The following is a 5000-nucleotide window of genomic DNA, read 5'->3' on the forward strand; positions in this document are numbered from 1 at the left end:
GGAGGGATGGAGAGAGAGAGATGGAGAGAGAGAGAGAGAGAGAGAGAGAGAGAGAGAGAGAGAGGTGGAGAGAGAGAGAGAGAGAGAGCGCGCGCGAGAGAGGGAGGGAGCGAGAGATAGAGAGAGAGAGAGAGAGAGAGGGAGTGAGAGGGAGGGAGCAAGAGACACAGAGAGAGAGAGAGAGAGAGAGAGAGAGAGAGAGAGATATGGAGAAATACAGAGGAAAGAAAGGACAAAGGGAAGGCAAAAAAAATATATTAAGACTGATTTCCATTATAGAAGTCATACTGTGGTCACATTGATTTTGCCTAAAATGCGAAAATGTGAAAATATTCCTTTATGAAATGTATTTTTTGTTTGCTTGATCGTCACTGTGTGTTTGTTGTTTTTTGTACACTTCTGTAAATAAAATGCATTCTTTTATCCCAACCCTTACTCCACCCCATCCACCTTCCCATCCCACCCCCAGCTGTTTACCCTTTTCTGGGGCACTTTGGCCCTACACCACGGCCAGAGCCGGGTCTGCCTCCTAACGAGGGCAGTTGCCCTTTTCACAGATGGAAATCTATTACTGCTGGCTGCGACCGCTCAGCTCCGCTCGGGTGTTTATGCAGACTAATTGCTGTTGTGATACGCCCAGACAAGGTTAGGAAGCTGCCGCGCGATACGTTGTGACACCAGGTTGCTAAAGCACAAGAGCTTTAGAGCGATATATCTCTCTCTCTCTCTCTCTCTCTCTCTCTCTCTCTCTCTCTCTCTCTCTCTCTCTCTCTCTGTGCTATTATACAATCAATATGAAAAATGTGTTTGCCAAAGTGGTTAACTTAACATTTGCACAGTCTAACTATTCTGTACAGATATACAAATCAGACAACAAACACACACACACACACACACACACACTTGAATTGTGCAAAAAAAACAGTATACATTTTGAAAAACAAGTTACATCATTGTTCAAAAGACAGACATTAATCTACCCTAAGCATCCAAAAGATTAGTATTCGTCACATTCATGAATCAAAGGTAATTTCTGTTCCCTGTTGTCATTACCGTGTTACTAGATGGATTGTGTTGGTTGTTTATGAAGGAAAATGAACATTCTAATTAGACCTCTTGGCCAATTTCAAAGGCTTTGTCTTAAAAAAAAAGATAAATAAAATAAAAAATCCTGTCTGAGTCTGCATTTTCTCCCTGTATGAACTAGGGAACAGAGTGTGTCTGATACAGCCCGAAAACAGCTATAAATAAACAGCTGTTGTCAGGCCTGTTCGGGGTCATTTTTCTGTACTCTTTTTTTTTTGCTTCATATAATCCAGTGACATGCACAATAAAAAATGAGAAAAACCAATAATACACACAAAGAAATACAGTACACACACACACGACACACACACGACACACACACACACACTCTCATACACACACACACACACGCACGCACGCACACACACAGTGTGTGTGCAGACACGGCTGGATGTCAAAGCGAAAACAGTCTCAGTCAAACAACTGTGTCACCAACAGAACATTATTATCCACTTTCCCCTGGATTCATGTCTCTGTGCTAAGATAAGGCGGCCATTTTCATCAGTAATTACACTTAAGAAGCCAGGCCCCCTGGCTGAAAAACGGCCTTTCTAAGCTACGCTATTAAATTAGCGTTTTACTGTAGACGAAAACCCCCACTCTCTCACTCTTGCTTTCGTCTCACACGCTTTCTCCCTTTCATGCCTTATTAATGAATGGACACCAAATGACAGAGAGTCTTACAAACACAAGCAAGCAATTCCAGCTGGATTTTTCCTTTTTCTCAGAATAGAAAGAAACACATTCTTTGATTTCAATGCCCACTCCTATAGGAAGCCCTAGAAGAAACACTAGTTTTAAGACGCAAGAGAGAAATCAAAGCTTTGTTTAGTGTTTCCTATTGGCTCAACGGGGACGTGTGCAATGGTTTCCTCAGCTTACGTCAAATGCAATTCTCAACTGTCAACAGACCTTCACACCCAGTGTGCGCAGTGCTCGCAACAATGGCTGCTCGCTTGCACCGTCTTGCGTCGTTATTGCTTTGAGTGTACCACTAGTGAAGCGCAGCAAAGCAGCACTGCGCTGGGCACATCAGCTATCATCACATCCACGTTCAAGACAGCAACACACAGACAAATTACAGACTGCTCCACAGTCAGTGTTTGCCTGTCTACTCCAGTTAGGTAATTGAGAGCTCAAAGGCATTTGGTGCCCCCCCTACCCACCCACTCACGCACGCACACATGCACGCACGCACGCACGCACGCACACACGCACACACACAAACTGTACCCCCCGCCTGCCACCACTACCCTCATTGCAGGGGGGTTGGCCTCACCTACACTGCAGTAGCAATGACAAATTCATGGCAGTATAATCTAATGAGGTCTCCTTTAAGATAATTAGCTCCGACTAATTTGAGGCTGGCTGTCAGAGGATAACAATGCATCACATCACAGGAAAAGGCTAAGCTATACGACAGCGAACGGAGAAAGGATATGAGGGTTACAGGGAAGTTGACAGAGGGGGAGGGCAAAGGGGTCAATTGTCCCAGGCCCATGGAGGGGTTGTGCTCAAAAGGGTGCTCATTTAAATGGTATGTATTGAGTGGGGGAGCATTACAGATTGTTTTTGTCCCGGGCCCGGTAAAAGCAGTCAGCGGGCCCTGGATCCGTAGTTATGATGTTGCATAAGCTGGGAAGTCATTGCAGGTAAGACAGGCGCGGCGCGGTGCGGGGCAACGGAGGACTTGAAAGATACCAGGATGAGGTGAGAGGGAGGTTTATGTACCGGGTTGCAGTTCAGAGACAGTGGTGGATATAAGCGCCTTAGGAATGTAGCAGTCCAAAAACAAAAATGAAAGTGGGAGATAGAACACAGGAAGTACTGGAAGACGGTAAAAGATGCTCCGGGTATTAAAATAAAATGCTGGGTTCATGCAAGTACAAGCCGTGTAAGAGATGAGCGCACCCAACAAATTGTATATATTCAAAAAGGCGCACAGAAACCGTATTCGCATGTCATACCACTATGCATAGCCTTGTTCTGGTCATAGACAGTCAACCAATCAACCAAGAACGCTGAAACTCATGTCTCTGTAGGGAGTAGCAATTTAAGTAAAGGGACTAAAATATTAGACAGAGAAAACTAAACTTGAAGAAAATCCAGACAGATAGAACAACGGAGGCATTAATTCTGATTTATGGAAAATCCTAGACTTTCAGTCTGCATTTGAAACTAGGGACAGCTGTTGAGGCCTTGATGTCATCAGTATAGCGCTTCTAGATTTATGCCCAAGAGCCACTAACAGCTTCTTTGGACACCTTTCCCTCTGATTAGAGTTTGTATCAGACAGATTCCTCTTCTATGATGTGGTCTGTAGGCCTACTGCAGCAGTACTTGCCAGTGACTAAATGCCATAATGTGACTTATTAACAAACAGCCAAGTTTTATGGTATTTGTTTGACTTATTGAAAGTCAGTGTTAGAAACATCCATTTCTAATGTAAACTTTCGTCTGATGACGTCTCATTGCCTCTTGTTGAACCTCTAACCCAGTGGTTTTCAAAGTGGGGGCCGGGGACCCCTGGGGGGCCGCGAGGGGATGCCAGGTGGGCCGTGGCAGGTTTGCAGGAAAAATATATCAAAATAAAAGAATAATTTAATAAACTTAATAACTTCAGTAGCCAAAGAAGAATGGGAACTGGATTTCTTAGCTTAGTTATGGTGTATCCATAACTAAGCTAAACAAGCTCAGTTCCCATTCTTCTTTACAATTGGCCTATCTATGTATTGTGATTTCTGTAGTACTTGAATGGGTTTAGGAATGCTCCAACTTCATCGAGTTGTGAAACCGGGTGCACAGAAAAAAATAGTGTGGCACGTCTAGGCTGGAATCTACTGGTATATGGGGGCCCTCTCATGGTAAAGTTTGGGAACCCCTGCTTTAACCATTTGGCAGTGGTTTATTCCACATGTTTTAAGCAACCCCTTGCTCAAAAAGTAAACTTTATTTTGGAAGAGGGATGAGAAGGAGTAAGATGAGGACAACAGTGTTGTTGGCACAAACAATTTTTCACTGAAGGTCAGCCAAGTATTTTAGAGCATGTTTGATTTTGCTGCCCCAAGGGAAAAAAAACAGAGATATACACACTATCCAATGTCACATAGAACATGACAATATCTAGTAAACAAAATGCTTCTAAGAATTTAATTTCTGTTTTCATCTTGAAGTCAACAGCAACAGTAATTACTGTTCTGTATACAGACGGTGCAGCTTGAACAACCTTTTTGATTTTAGAACCACTTTTACATGGAAGTCTTCACGTTAGACCCAAATAAGATGGAAAATTGCAATGATCTGCAAAAAACATACAAGCACTCTCGGTAAACACAATTATTTACATGACTTGACCTCAAATTTTGTTTGATACATTGTTCTGCCTTCCGTTCTGATCTCTGGTATATTTTCAGCTGAAAAAAAAGCTGACTTAATCAGTTCTTCACTGTAAGTCCTTTGATGTCACGATGTGTTGAAATTCCAGGTTTAACCTTAAGGCAAGACAATTTCCCAGCACATTTAAGTGACATTTACAACGCACAGCTATTAACCTTATGAATGCACTATAACAAGCGTGCTTTACAGGACTACTGTATGGTGGATGCTGGAAGGGTTAAGCACATCTGAGAATCATAACTGCAGACATGGTATGGCATTCACATATCTACTTAATTAATAATTTCTTCAAGCAGAGAGTGTTTGTAAAAGGTTGAATAATATCGATGCGGTGGGATGTATCCCTTAGGGAGAGCATTGCTCTTCATGAGATGGTGCTTTTAAAGAGCTGTTCCTAGGGCCTCTAGGAATCTAACGCCTAAGAAGCATTTAAAGATTCACGTTTACATTTGCAGTTTCAAAAAGAAAATATGAAAAACAAAACGAGATCACATATAGATTTAAAGACTGTATAGATC

At 42.5% G+C, this 5000-nt stretch overlaps 1 protein-coding gene across 1 annotated transcript in view; it reads right to left on the bottom strand.

Annotated features, from left to right (window-relative positions):
• The window catches only part of brinp1 (bone morphogenetic protein/retinoic acid inducible neural-specific 1), a 211518-nt gene that overhangs the window by 163838 nt on the left and 42680 nt on the right, over nt 1-5000 (bottom strand). The gene's annotated exons all lie outside the window — the stretch shown is intronic.

This window comes from Engraulis encrasicolus, chromosome 11, assembly GCF_034702125.1.
Source record: "Engraulis encrasicolus isolate BLACKSEA-1 chromosome 11, IST_EnEncr_1.0, whole genome shotgun sequence".
Taxonomy (NCBI): Eukaryota; Metazoa; Chordata; class Actinopteri; order Clupeiformes; family Engraulidae; genus Engraulis; species Engraulis encrasicolus.